This window comes from Ictidomys tridecemlineatus, chromosome 2, assembly GCF_052094955.1.
Source record: "Ictidomys tridecemlineatus isolate mIctTri1 chromosome 2, mIctTri1.hap1, whole genome shotgun sequence".
Lineage (NCBI taxonomy): Eukaryota > Metazoa > Chordata > Mammalia > Rodentia > Sciuridae > Ictidomys > Ictidomys tridecemlineatus.
Window position 1 is genome coordinate 67,696,994 of NC_135478.1, and position 15,984 is coordinate 67,712,977.

Below are 15,984 nucleotides of genomic sequence, written 5' to 3' on the forward strand. Positions count from 1 at the left end.
TTTCTATAAATAAAGAAGATAGTTTCAGAAATTTTAAAAGTTGCCTGGCGCCTTGGCTTAGGCCTGTGATATCCCAGCGGCTCAGAAGGCTGAGGCAGGAGGATCGTGATTTCAAAGCCAGCCTCAGTAACTTAGCAAGGCCTAAGCAATTCAGCCAGATCCTGTTTCTAAGTACAATATATAAAAAAAGGACTGAGGATGTGGCTCAGTGGTAAGTGCCCTTGGGTTCAAAAGGAAAGGAAATTATAGAGGAAGAAGCAAGCACACTTGACAGTAGAGCAATAAGAAATCATCCGAGGCAATAAATAAATAAATAAATAAACCTAAACAGAACCTTGGTTTTTAAAAATGAACAAAGACTCAGAGCCTTGCTAACATGACAATTCAGTATACATTTTCTCAGCAAGAGAAAAAAAAATGAGGAAGAAAAAAAATTGAAGAAATAATGGCCAAGATTTTCCCAATTAGATAAGACAAAAATTTACCAGTACAAATTCTAAATGAACACCAATTAACAGTTCCAAACTGTTGAAAGTCAAAGAAAAGAAGAAAACCTTGAATCTATCAAAAGAATCATACCACATTACCTACAAGGAGAGGCCACAGATGAGATTCATAAATTGCCCTAGAATATGTTGCATTTGAATGAAGTCATTAACCTTTGCCACATAAAGCAGCTACTAAATCCCAAAGAAGCAAACAGCACTGACATTGATAGGCTTATTGAAGCACTCAACACTGACACTAATTCAAGTAATTGGAAGTGAATGAATCTCTCTGGTCCCTAAGATCTAAATCAGTTGACATGATGGTATTTATAGAAGCATTAAGAGCATGTTGTTGCTAATCTGAGTACTGGGGAAATTTTATAAATCAGTAATGAGATCTAATGGAATCAGATCCTGTGTGAATAAGGCTCAGACATCTTCAAGAAAAGATTTCCAGCTTAAGTTTAAATTGAAAAGGGGCTGGGGTTTGGGGAGAGACAGAAGGATAAAAAAAGAACCATAAACTGAAAAAACAACAAATAAGTGCCATCCTTTGGCAAATAGACTAAGTACTATTGCTTAGGAAAAAACATGACATATTCAAGTATTCAAAAATATCAAATACTTCTGACTTATAATATCATTGCCTATTTAAAGAGTTGAAGAATGAAATTGGAGTGTCCCTTGGCTTCCAGATTAAGCAATGAAAGAATTTAAATAGGTCTTGCTGATTGTAAATGGCTATAAATGGACACAAAGGATTTGGAGACACTTAGACAACCAGGTGTTTTAAGTACAGAATCAAGATGGCTATTGTTTCACTCTAGAGTGAAATTTGTCCTAGAATATGTTGCATTTGAATGAACAGGGTAAAATTTCAGCTTCTGATAGAAGGAGGGAATTCTTTTGTAAATGCTTCAATAGTTCACTATATTAGAGAAGCAAAGTGGTTAGAAAAAAAAGCTAGGTAAGTAACAACAAATAAAGTTCCCTCCAGAGTATACTGCATTTAATCAAATTCTGTGTAATCTGGCACTTTCTATACTGATTTCCCAATTTGATATCCTGAGTCAGACCATTTTATTCCTACAAAAAATCTATATTGTCTAGGCAGAGACATATTAATTCAATTAGAGTCTCAAGAGGAAAAGAAAACATTGAATTATGATGCAGACCTTTAATGTGTTTTTTAAAAAGGAACAAGAAGAAAAAGTTTTTTCACAATATAGTATAAGACAATGATCTCAAGCTGAAAAATGTAGGCTAGCATTCTAGAAAAGCTTTTCATTCATTAGCTGTTCATATATATCTTCCTGTTTCTAATACAAACCATGCAATTTCCCACTCTGTTTCAAGAATGGCTGCGATATTAATTCTTCTAATTAAATATTTAGAAAGCTATAGTGTTTTGCTATTCATATGCATGAGCATATGTGAGGAGTCTCCATCATGTAGTAAAAAATTAGAATAATCCAGATGTTATTCTTCATTCCCCATAAATTTAAGAGTGCAATCTATTCCCATTTATAAAATCAAGATATAGTATATTTATTTATTTATTTGTACTGGGGATTGGACTCAGGGGCACTTAACCACTCGAGTTAAGTCCTATTTTGTATTTTTTTTGTAAGAGATAGGGTCTCTCTGAGTTGCTTAGTGCCTCACTGTTGCTGAGGCTGGCTCTGAACTCTCCATCCTCCTATCTCAGCCTCCTAAGCCACTGAGATTACAGGCATGCGCACCCAGCTAATTATTTAATTTTTAAAGAGCTGCTTACACTTTGAACAAAGCAACTACAAAAACTTAGAAGTTGTATTTCATATTTGCTTTGCAGATGTGAAAAAGCATTAAAAGCAATTCATTGTTCAAAATAAATCCCAACTCTGTCTCTAGCTGTTTATTCAATAAATGATATCAACCTACCTTACTGCAGACTGAACAGAAACCCACACTGAAAATTAGCAAATTGAAAATACCATATTAAAATTACTCCAAAATCTTAATAATGGTTCTGGTGGGGTAGTGGATTATGGAAGATTTTCCTTCCTTCTTTCGTTCCAATCCTTTCTCTCTCTGCCCTCCCCCATCTTTCTTTTTTTTCCATTTCCAACATTAAAAAAAAATTATTTAGTAAAGTAGATTTTTTAAACAAATTATTGAATTTTAAAGACTTTGGCCTAAAAAGACAAATCCAGCCCTCCATATTCATGTTAAAATATCTCTGGGCTGGGGATGCAGCTCAGTGGTAGAGCGATTGCCTAGCATGTGTGAGGCACTGGGTTTGATTCTCAGCACCATATATAAATAAGTAAATTAAATAAAAGCTCATCAACAACTAATAAAAAATATTTTTTAAAAAATATATCTGACATTTAACCTTGTTTTAAATGCCCCTTCCTGCTCCTTTCAAGTGCTCCCTCCTCTTTCCATCTCTTCCTCCCCCTTCCTTCCTTCTTTTCTTCCCTCCACTTTTCCTTTCTTCCTTCCTTGTCAAAATCCTCCAGTACAAGATCAAGCAGAAGTGATGAGACCTGACATTCCTGTTGTTCCTGATCTTAAGGGCAACACTCTCTGTCTTTCACCATTAAGTCTGATGTTAGCCGTAGGCTTCTTGCAGATGTCCTTTTCAGGTTAAAAATGGTCCCTTGTAATCCTGTGAATAAGAGGATTTCAGTGAGGATTGAATGTTGGGTTTGTAAAATGCTTTTTATGCTTCTCTTGAGATAATCATACTGTTTTTCATTTCAAGTTTATCAATATGGTAAATTGTGTTGATTGATTTTTTCCAATTATTTTATTGTGATTAAATACATATAATGAAATTTATTTCTCGACCAATTTTAAATGTACAGCTCAATAGTGTTAATACATTCATATATTGTGCAGCTATCACCAATATCTATCTCTAAAATGCTTTTCATTTTGTAAAACTGAAACTTCATATTTCCTAAATAGTGACTCCTTGTGTCCCCTACCCCAGCCCCTATCAACCACCAGTCTAATTTCTCTATGATTTGTCCTATTCTTCATTCCACATGTAAGTGGAATCTTACAGTATTTGTCTCTTTGTGACAGGCTTATTTCACTTAGTCTAATGCCCAGATTGACACGTTGTAGCTTACATCCCAATTTCCTTCTATATATAATATTTCATTGTAGGCATATAGACAATTTGCTTATTCATTCATTAGTCATTGGGTACTTGAGTGGCTTCTACCTTTTAACTATTCTGAATAATGCTGCCATGAACACAGGTGTACAAATATCTCTTTGAGACTCTGATTTCAATTCTTTTGGTTATATGCTTGGAAGGGAAATTGGAGTTGTTGGATCATATGGTTAATTCTATTTTTAATTTCTTGAGAAACTGTCATGCTATTTTCCACAGCAGCTGTAGCTTATTCCTACCTCCAGTGCACAAGGGTTCCGTTTTTTCTACATCCTCTCCAATGCCTATTATTTCCTATTTTTTGGTAGTAGCTATCCTAATGGGTGTTAATGTGAGTTTCAGTTTGAATTTCCCTAAAGATTACTGATGTTGAGAAACTTTATGTGCTAACAGTCTTTTATATATCTTCTTTGTCGAAAGATGTATTCCAACTCTTTGCCCATTTTAAGAAATGATTACATATTAAATTATATAAAACCATATGATCTTCCAGCTTTCATTCTACTTCCCATGCTACCCTGTAGCCATGCTCCATAACTTCAGTGCAGTTTCTCAAACATGCTATGCTGTTTCATTCCTTGGTTGTGCAGTTCTACTTACTTGGAATTCAACCTCTGTCGCCCTTTCTGCCCATTGTCCTTTCCTTAAGATACTCTCATTTTTCATGGACAAAACTTTGAGACAGTTTGACTTGAGCTCTTTGTAACTCAGTAACTGCTCTTCCTCCCTCATTGCCTTTCCCTTTCTAGGACCCAGAGTCCTCAAACCCACACACCAGATATCTATAGAGATTGCTTTGTCATCAAAATGTTCCATGCTCCAAGTAGCGATCCCATCGGCCAATCTCTGCCATCAAAGCTTCTTATAGTACCTTTCAGTTTAGGTGTTAAGATTATGAAGTCCGATGTGATCATTTTACAAATGTAGGAATGACAGAAGATATTGCCTAAGATAATGCCTATTTCTCAAGTGTTTTATGTTAAAATTAGCATAGTCTCAGTTCAAGTGGATTTTACATTGTAGGATTTTAGGCTGGTTAAGATGGGGAATAAAAACTAGTCAGGTAGTGAAAGGAAGCTAGAAACAAACAGAAGAAACAAACCTGGATGATTCTGCCTCAAGATTCTCTCTGCCAAGTGCCGCCCAGCAAGACTATATGGAGGCCAGGGACCTTTTCTCCCCCCCCACCTTTTTTTTTCCAGGAGGGAATTCAAATGCACAACACCCAAGTGAGAGACACTAAGTAATTTTATAAATGTCTGTTCAATGAAAAAATAAGGCAAGTCTTCACTTTTTTTTTACATAGGGAGAAATTGATTTTCAGAGAGGTCTTCAACTTCCCAAGGTCACAAAGAAAATAAGTGACACAAATGAGATGGAAATTCAATTCAAGCATCTATCGCTCTTTCTAGAATGTCACAGCTGCCACAAAGGCAGCTTGCCTACTGGGGGCACTGAAACCTTAAAAAGTTTTCCTGCAAGAATCCCTCTGCCCACCTCAGAGGCTTTCCTCCTGCCACTACTAGGCTAAGGGTGACAGTCAATGAGGCTTTATTGTCCCCAAAGGAAGCCCACTGTGCTAGAAGAGTGTGAGGAGGGGTTATGAGAGAAAGCATGTACTTCCAACCTCACGTGGGGACTGTTGGGGCAGTCCAGGGACAAAGAGAGGTGTGCAGAACCCTGACTTCCCATACCATCAGTTTCCATGGAGAGAACACCATAAGCAATGGATATTTTAAAAATACAATTGGCTTTCATTTTAATTAGGTTTTACAAAGTAAATATCTTAGAACATTGGTTCTATGAGAGCAAAAAATCCAAGATCCACATGACTGGTTTCTAAAGAATTTATGGAACAACTCTGTGAGTAAATTGGGGACCCAACTTTTCCTAAGCTTTTCCTCCTCCTTTCCCACCCCACCCTGCTCCTATATTTAAAATGATCTTCTACTTTTAACACACCCTGCTGTGCCCTTAATATTCTCAGTGACTACATTAGCACACTAAGTTAGCTAAAAGTTTTAAATACTTGTTTTGCAATTTATATAACTAGGAAAAGTTTGATTTCATCTACAGACCAGATTTTGATTCCTTCAGGAGAACTCTGTGGAGTTGATTTCATTAAAATATCAGAAATGGCCATAAGGCCCAGCACAAGTAGGACTTTAGGTGTTTCATCCATTGAAACAATGAGCTCAGCTAAGCTGTGGACTTCAGGTAGCTGAAGGAAAATAAGAGAGAAATGTGGTCTCCTGGCGTTAATCTCCCTCTATTAGCAGTACAGTGGACAGATGATGAATATTAAACCAAGTGTCTCTAAGGCATGGGAATCCTAGTCTTGAACATCTCATGACATGCTAAAAAAAGAGAAAAGAAAGAAGATACAACAAAATGGAAATTATCTCTGTGAAACACTTCTTCTAGTCCACCATTACCCCCCGCACTGTAGAAGTGACCAGGCCTTCCTCTCTCCCTCTGATGTAGCTGGTACAAAGTTTTGTTGTGACAATTCCAAGAAATGTTTAACTCAAGTTTCTCTACAAGACTGTGAGTCCCTTAAGAACAGCACAGTTCCCATAGGATGGTGGAGGCAAGCAATGTCTTTAGGCTGTTAGATGTAAGAGTAGGAATATTAGACATGAAGGAAGGGCAGGAGGCATAGATTTGGAAAATGAAATCACTGCAGGAGAACCCAAGGAACAGAGGATCAGCACATGGGAAAACGGTACACAGGGAAGGGGCTTGTGGACAACTAGGATCAGAAGAAATCATGAAGAAGAGATTATGTAAGAGAGGTCAGAGAAAGTGAAAATCAAAGAGAAGTCACTGAATTTGCCAACACTGAAGTCATCTGTGGGCTCTGCCAGAACAGTCTCAGTAGAGAGAGCTGGAGCCACATTGGCTGTGGCAAGAGGGCTGAGAGGAGAGGAAGTTGGAAAGGATGGCAAACCTCTCTTTCAAGGAGATGGCCAAAGGGGTTTTTTTTGGGTTTTGTTTTTTAAAATAAGAGAAAGCACTGACTCAGGGTTTTAGGTTGAGAGAAAAGAATTGGTGGGAAGTCACCAGTTGAGGATTCAGTGGACAGTGGAGATAAATGAAGGCGAAAAATCATGGTAAAAAGGGAACAGAGGTTATAGATGACCCTGGAGAGAATAGGAACCTGCAAGTAAGGAGTGTACCAAGAATGCTGGTTAAGGGAGAGTGTTAAGGGAGTTGGATGGAGGAAGCCATGGTCTTCCAAGGAACTGAGCAGGTCAAAGGAGAGTGACCAAGGCTTAAGAGCTGAGAAGGTTGACAGAAAATACATGGGCCAAGGGACAGAGCCAAGGACGAGTGGGATCCTCCACATTTGGTTAAAGGAGTTCAAACAAAAAGAAGAAATTTCACATTTCATACTCACTTCCCTGAGCTACCTTCAAGAGTAAATATCTTTCCTGAGTGTATCCAAGCAATTTCATTGGATGTGCTGATTGGATTTTCCCTGTTACTCTGGGTTAGTTTAGGTCATTTTGAAAAAAGAAAGAAAGAAACAGGGTGAAGGAAGGAGGGAGAGAGAAAGGAAGAAAGAAAGAAAGGAAGAAAAGAAGGAGGAAAGGAAGGAAGGAAGGAAGGAAGGAAGGAAGGAAAGAAGGAAGGAAGGAAGGAAGGAAAAGAAAGAAAGAAAAAAAGAAAGAAAGAAAGAAAGAAAGAAGGAAAGAAAGAAAGAAAGAAAGAAAAAGAAAGAAAGAAAGAAAGAAAGAAAAAGAAAGAAAGAAAGAAAGAAAGAAAGAAAGAAAGAAAAAGAAAGAAAGAAAGAAAGAAAGAAAGAAAACAACTAAATTATTCGCATCTTTCACACCCATCCTCACTTGGAGCGGGGCTTCAGAACAATGACCTGTAAAGAGTTTACTTTTATTTCCAGGGGTCTCCCCGGACTCTAAAATTCTCCACGTCTTCAAGTTTGGTGTTATTGGGTGTTTACTCAGTCAAGAATAAATTTCAGAAGAAGTCGAGTGTCTTAAGGAAATGCAAACATTCTGCCTTTGTGGTAGTTTAAAAATTGTTCATCATAGTCGTGAAAAGTTGGGGTGACTTTCCATTTCAGAATTCGACTCATTTGTCAATAGGTGCATTATGAAAAACTGGATACATTGCATCACTGTGAAGGACTTCAGACTGCGGTTTGCAGAAGCAGAATAAATTTTCTTGGGGTTGTACCGTTATGTGTACACACACACAGACACACACACACACACACACACACACACACACACACACGCCCATTGGCAGACACGGCCACACCTCGCAGCTTGGGGAAAGCCACAGACCTCATCTGTACCGACTGAGCCTGGACTGGAGAAAGTTTCCGCAGGACTCCGGACAAACAGACTCACGGCCACGACTGTCTGCGAGCTAAGCCACAGGCGAGCGCTGGCGGGCAGGTACGCGGTGCGCACCAGCGTCAGGGCCTGAGTGGCGGCAGCGGCGGCAGGAGGTCCTGGGAGCTGCAGCAGTCGGTGCCAGCGCGCGCGTGCCGGCTGTCCTGGGCCAGCCGCATCCCCCGGCCGGCCGCCGCTGGCAGCCTCCTAGCTCTGCGAGAGCCGCCGCCGCCGCCCCTCCCGGCGGCCTCTGGCGCCCTCGGGCAGCCGGGCTCCACGCTCGCGGCAGGACCTGCCCGCCGCCGGCCCCAGTCCGAAACATGGCTGCACGCCCCACTGCCACCCTCGCTTGGTCGCTGCTGCTCCTGTCCTTGGCCCTGCTCGGCGGCAGCTGCCGGGCGCGCTTTGCTGCGGAGCCGGACTCGGTGGATGATGAAGAAGAGCCGCTGGTTTTCCCAGAGTCGCCCCTGCAGAAACCCACGGTGCTCGTGGCCATCCTCGCCCGCAACGCTGCGCACACGCTGCCTCACTTCCTAGGCTGCCTGGAGCGGCTGGATTACCCCAAGAGCAGGATGGCCATATGGTGAGCGGCAAGAGCCACGGGCTGTCGCGGCGGGAGGCGGGAGCGGCTGTCTAGCAGGGACAGCGCCCCACGCTTGGACGAGGGCACGCGGGACACCAGGCTCGCACATCCTTAGCTGTCTGTGCGGGTCCTTGGGATCGCGAGGTGGCGCTGAGAAAAGGCGCGCAGGTCTGTGTACTCTGGGGGTGCTAGGGATCTAGGGATAACCGGCTTGCTGGAGAGAATATGGGTGATGTACCATCAGGGTGGCCTCCTCCCCATTCCGGCACAGGGGAATTTGGGGAGACCCATCAGGAAGACTTTCAACTCCCTACCTTTCAGTTCTCAGAAGTTTTCTTTATACCCCTAACCCTGGATGAGGGGATAGAGTGCTCGTCGCGGTCCCTCCAGACAGGAGCTATGGAACATAACCTCAGCTGACAAGGAGGTTCCGCACTGCCTGGGGTGGCGTACAGTGCTTACAGTGCGCAGCTCTCACTTCTTGATGCAGGGCTCCTGCTGCTACTTAAGAGGCTAGGAAAGTAACTTCTGGTTCTCCTCTGGGATCGGGGTGGGTTGGGGACCTGACTCAGGGATGAAGATTAGGAGTGCCCTGCGAAGTCTTCCCAACCACACCGCTTTGGTCCGGGTCTTCTTCAAGCGCTCCAGGCTGTACCTGTTTGTGTGTCTTCCTGGGGCGCAGTACCCACCGCAGTAGATGCAAACGGTGCAGAGTATCCTCGGGGTACTGCCTCCTGGAACAAAACGGAGCCGCCTTCGGGGAAGAGAAACAACCAAATTTTGTCTCCATATGAAACACCCCTGGTCCTTGCGTTTATTGTGGGGAGATTGACAGGGGATCAGTAGGAGTAGCTGCCTAATCCACCTGTAGAACTCAGTCGGGTTTCCAGCCTTTTATAAACCCCATTATCAGACAGAAAGAAATTAGCTAGGCAAGCTCTAAGGGGCTGGTGGAGAAGGAAGTGGACCCTGGCAAGAGCAGACCTGCGGTCAGATATGCAGACAAGACTCAGGTCCCTGAGGTTGCCAGAGCCTAGGTCACTCTGGTGAGGTTTTAATTCTGTGTCCCTAAAAGGATCTGACCTCAGAAAAGACATATGCCTAAAGCAGCAGTGGGCAGGAAAGGAGGAGAAAGGCAGGCAGCAGCTGAAATTGCAACCTGATGGTAGGTACCTGGTAGGAGAGGTGCAGAGGTGCGAAAGCAAACAAGTGCCACAGTACAGCATTGTGCTGCACACTGCGTTACTATATACCTGCTGTACGTGACTGCCTCCACGGAGAAGGGTACATTATGTGGAAAGTGGGAGCGCTGGTCCAGCCAGGCTTTAAAGCAGAAGGATTTTTTTAACCATCTCCACACCAAAAGAATTTTAAAATATCAGTTCTTTTACTGCATTTTGGGTTTTTTTGTTTGTTTGTTTGTTTGGTTTTTGTTTTTGTTTTGCAAAAGAGATTTACACTATGCTCTTGGGTTTTAAAATCTTACAGTATTTACTACAGTTAGTAGAAAGGCGGGTACCAGACACAGGTGTGCCACCCAATTTACAGATGTTTCCTCTTTTATCACACAGCAAAATTTAAAGAAGAATACTGTGATCTTTACTGTATAAAAGAAGAAACTAGGACTTGCATTAGCTCAATAATTCACTTTATTGAATTAATAAATTAATTAATTAATAATAAATTAATAAATGCCAGAAATGAAATTTGACTCTGAGTTTATCTCTAAAGACTGCCCTAAAGAAGTAGGAGTGGAGGGGAGATGATGCAAGCAAAACTTACACAAACCTACGGATTACAAAGGAGGAGGCCTAGGTTGTCACTAGCTTCATATGTACTTGGGGGCAGGATGTATAGAATCCATAGGCATGGGACTTCACATCAGTGAAATGAGGAAATATGAACAAATGACTTCAAAAATTCTATCTGGCTCTTGCATTCCATAGATTTTATAATATGATTGGAATCAACTAGGGGTGAATGTATATCCTAAATTCCCTGGGTGGTCCAGGCTGTATGACATTGGTTCTATTTACATGGGTGTTATTCCTATTCCATGTAGAAAAGCTTTGGGGATTTATTTTCCCTTACGCTCATTAATGGTGCCTGTCATTGTAGCCAGTGTTCAAAAGTTGAGGAAGAAGCCGGAGGCCTGGGTAATGCAATCCCTGCATTAGTCACCAAAAACTTCCTTGAAAACTCTTGGTTCTTAAGAAACCCTTTATAATTTGGCAACAAAAGTATCAGTTTATAAATAGTCCCTCCCAGACCTTAAAGTACTTTCATCAACTATGTCTGAAAAAAAAAGTTGAACAAAATGTGGCTCCTTACAAACAAATATGGCTCCTTTTACTGGGCAATGTAAGGTGATCTAAATGATATTTAAGCATTTTGGGAGAACCAAGGGTTTTTAAATCAGACTAGAGCACTTGTGTTGTCATGGAGGCCCTTGAGAGGAATTGATGCTTAGTTTGAATTAAGTTTTTAAAGAATGAATAGGAATCAGCTAAGACATGGAAAAGAAGGAACATTCCAGAAAGAGGGAACAAGATGCAAATCAGCACCTGGCCATTAACCAGAGCTTCCACTGGGGAATTGAAGCTGGTGGCAGGTCTAATTACTGTGAGTCTCCAAACTCATTGTATTTCACCATAGGCTGTCTCTGAAATGCTGATGTCTAGACTGCACTAGAAGAATATTTGGCTGGCAAGGTTAATTTCATGTATTCCAACATAAGGGCAGATAATGCCTCCATTTAAGATGCTACAGCTTTAAGGGGCTTCTACCAGATGCCTGCCTCTAGTTTCTTAAACCCAAGATCTATTCAACATTCTGAGATGCCAAACTGACTTTCTTAAAACCAAGATCTATTCAGTGTTTTGAGATGCCAATCTGACTATCCATTCTGCAAAGCCAGCACATGCCAATGTCAAAAATAGCTGTGAGCTACAGAGAACTTTACAAACAAAACACTGCTGAGCACAGAGACTGGGTGCCTGCTTCCCCTGCATCTTATCCTGGCAACTCACTCTGTGCAGATCATTCTTCTCATTCATCTCCTTACCCCTACCAGGGGCTGGAGCAACATCTGATAAGACTCCTTCCCTAGATCATTGAGAGTCAAGACTTCTTCATAGAAGTGTCATCGAGGGGAGCCTGGCTCATGGATCATGTTCAGACTTCCCTGAGATTATTTTTTCCCTTATCTAAACTAGATCACATATGCATTGTACATACAAGTGAGATGAGCACCTAGAAATGGATCTGAAAGATTCTGCTGTTGGAGAGTGAATGCAGCTGTCTCAGCACTGTTTGGGGGGATTAGGTTGAATAAAGAACAGTTTATATTTTTTATAGATACTTTGTATCAGCAAAAATATTTTTTTTACATTGACCTGTCAATCTCAAAACCCACTAAACTCTTTGAAGGAAACTTCAAAATCACAATCCTGTGATGAGAAACTAAGGAAGGTGTTCCTTGTGCGCTAATTAAAACATGCACTGAGTTCAGGGGACTCACCACTGTGCTGAGATAAAGAGCACAGCAAGTCACTATGACATATGGCAGTGTACTTCAGTGGCTTCTCTTTAATTCAGTGGAGCCAGGAAGAAGTGGCCTTAGAGGAAAGGCTGACCTCATCCGTCTTCCCAAAGCTATGATTTAGGGGAGCAAGGCCACGTATCATAACAGTGCAAAATGGAGCAAAGCACAAGGAAAAAGTTGGCCCAATGGAGACACCAGTCTTGTCATTCAGAGAGGCAGCTCTTGCTGAGGGGAGACAGTCGATTCACAGAGAGAGCTGTCACAAAGCAGTAACTGCCACGTAATCACAGAATGATTTGCATCTCACTTGGTCAAGTTTTGAAAACCATTGTACTAAATTGGGAACCATCTTATGGATTTTTAAGTCAAGTGATGAGATTCTGTTGACATGAACATAAACAATGATGAGCTTCTACTTGTTCTGGCTCACCGGTCCTGACATTTTGCACACACTCGCTGCTGCATTGTTTAAAGATTATCTTGAATTTACCTCTACCTTTGAACGCCCAAACAATAGCAGTCTGGTGAATGTTGAACTAGGCACACTCATAGAAGCAAGCATGTTTATAAAATGCTCCAGACTACTATTAATAATGGGTTTTAGCACCAGAGGTTAAGAATGATGTCATGTTTTATCATCACAATCTTGCCATTAAATGTCGTACATTATCCCTATGGAGACAAGTTTCAGTTTATGGCTGAAAAAGTACAATGACTCTTTCCTTTCCCCCACCTGATAGCTTAGAATGGAGGAGGGGATATGTACACCTAGAGTCACCAGGGCTCAAATGTGATGTGCTATCAGAGCACAGTGGTGAACCTCTCAGAAGCAGCTTCGTCACCCAAACATGGCTCCTAATAACAAGTACCCCAAAGAGTTGTGGAAACAAGTGAATGAGATTATGAGTGTACCCTGTCTTTTTTTTCATTTTTAAAATTTTTATTTATTTATTTTTATGTGGTGCTGAGGATTGAACCTAGGACCTCACGCATGAGAGGCAAGTGCTGTACCACTGAGCTACAACCCCAGCCATGTACCCTGTCTTTTATATCATTGTTACTAAATAAAATGAGGGTTGCTATTTCCTATCTATCTTTTCTGTTTTGTTTCATCTCCTTTACCTTTCTCTTTCAAAATGAAGTTTTCTTAAAAAAACTATCTGAACTGCATTAATATGTACAATTTGTACATTAATAAAAGATAAAATAAAATATAAAGAACATTGAAAAGGAAGTCCATCTATTTTCTTCCTTCCAACAAATAATTCTCAGCATAATGAAAGGTAGCATTTATGGAGGCCCTATTTGTTATGGTAAATTATTCACTCCTAACACTAGGTCGGAAAGCCATTCTCTCTCCCTTTACACAAGAGGAAACTGAGGCACAAAGAATATAAATAACTTGCCCAAGGTCACAAGGCGAGTGCATGGGGGAGCCAGGTTGTGACCCAGGCAGCTAATGCCATAGACTAAATACAGATGGTCTGTTGAAGATCAAGAAAGGATTAATTAGTCCTAGTTTTTGCTTCTGTCCGTTGACCCAACTTGGAAAGATAAGAGCGGCAGTGTTCTTTCGAATGAGAACTATCACTTCTGCTTGAATGACGGGAGGGACTCACGGGTTCCTTTCTGCTGTCTTGATCATTTTGTCACTTAGCTCAGGCACTTTCTAGTTACTGAACTCTGCTCTATTTTAGTAGATTTCACAGGAATGCATAGTATAGGGGTTGACATAAATTGGGTCACGGGCTGTGGTCACTGCTATAAAGCAACAGAAAGAAATTTCTCAAGTCTTGTTAGAGGCAAATGATTAAAGCACTTTTCATAACTATATCAGCTACCTTATGGGTTCACATTAGTTAGTTTTTCAGCTTTTTAAGTTAGTGGCCTTGGATTTGCTTGTGCCTAAAGTTAACTTTTTTTTTTTTTTTTTCACAATGACTGGAGAAAACCATCACTTTTTTTCCAACCTCTAATTTCAGTTGGAATTCAGAATGATAAATTTACTTTGGGCAAAAACTGAAGCAACTAATAAATGTCACTGCTCCTATTGCTTCCATTATGATAAATTGCCTTCAGAATTAGAAAGGGCATTTAAATTGCCCTTGTTCTATTTCATGGAGTTCCACGGATGAGGAATCCAAAGCATGAGGAAGTTAAAGGATTTCCCCTACATACTGTTCGCATAAATAACGATTTCTGGATTTTAAATCCTTTGCATCTGTTTTAATGTTGCCTATTTTTATAACAAATATACCTCCTGGTTTAAAGACCATGGAAGTTATTCTAAGCTGAGTTTGGTTTTACAGATTTGACTTGAGGTCCTGTATCCAAGTGATTCTACCATTAAATTTCTTTGTGACTCCAGGTTCATAAACGTGCTTCTTGTGGTACTCTTGCTGGGCTGTCTCTGGTGGTTGTAGGAATGAACAATGGAAGCTTTGTAACTAGGAATGCTGCTGCTTGTGCCTTGGTCATTTTTCCAACACTTAAATGCGCACATGGGTTGTATCACTGTGTGGCACTGTCTCCGAGTCTGGGGCACAGTATAGTAGGGCCATTATAAGGCTTATGTAGGAACTACAGTAGGACAATTATAAGGCTTGTTTCTACATATGTCTTAACAAAACATAACAATACACAGTAAAATCTGAAGGAAAACTGTTAATCTATATGTGGTTGTTAGACTATTCCCTAGTAACTGCCTTATGAACACATTTCACTGTATGTGTTTAATCATACTTATTATTCATCAGGGGTTTAAAAATGTGTGCATTGTATATGTCTTGACATTTTTATTCTCAAAACAGTGACTTGTTCATTCAATTACTCTTACGTTGCTAACATCTCAGAAGTTGTTGAATTTTTTTAAAAATTAAGCCCCTTAAAGCCCATGTAGATTTTTTTAGAAAGTAGTTTAATAATTTTCTCCACTGACTTCACTTTTTAAGTTGAAAAGCAACTTCCCATTATAACACATGCCCACAAACAAACAAACAAACAACAACAACAAAAACCCTCAAACAGCATAATGGGAATATGATAAAAGTAAATCTCCTTCAACTCCATGCCACCTGCCAGAGGTGACCAGTGATAACAGTGACTTATGTATTCTAGAGACTGTCTATGTGTGTACATGTATCCTTTTCATTTTGACCCAGATATGATGTTTGATGTATCCTTTTCTGCATAGAGTGATATTTTAAAATCCATCTCTCTGTACCGAACCTTTGGTACCCTTTCCTGATCTGATATCATTTACCCTTTCCTGGGGGTACCATACCTGAAGAACTTTCAAAAATCATAATTCTGCTTCCTGGATCTTCAGCCCCACTTTAGATCTAATTTTTCTCAGAAGCTCATGGCCTTTCTTATTGTATACTACCCACATAAAGAGTGCCTGATGAGTGTCTCCGGGGAAGGCAGTGTGGAAGGTGACGGCCTACCCAGCAGCGTGAGGACCAGCCTCGAAGTCACACTTACTGGAACTTCTTAGGAAGGGCTCTGGACACCAGGTGTAGGGGCAGCAGCAGCCCTGGGCTGCCTTCCTTTGGCACAGGTGGCTGCCCCTGGCCGAGGGAGTTGCATATCTCCAGGCTTTGAAGGCACCTAGCCAGCCTCTGGCCAGCTCCGGAGTCCTCCCTGCAGTGTGTGCTTTGGTGTTTTGCCCAGTTTTGCTTTTCGGGTTTCTATTTCGGACTGATGGAGGATCTCCAATCACGTCTGGGTATTGAATTTCTGATTTTACTCTGAATGGCTTTGGAGTTTGGCTTCTTTTGTTTCTAGATTTGTTTCTAGATTTGCCTTTGTCCTGTGGTCTTGACACAGCTTCAAAGCTTGGA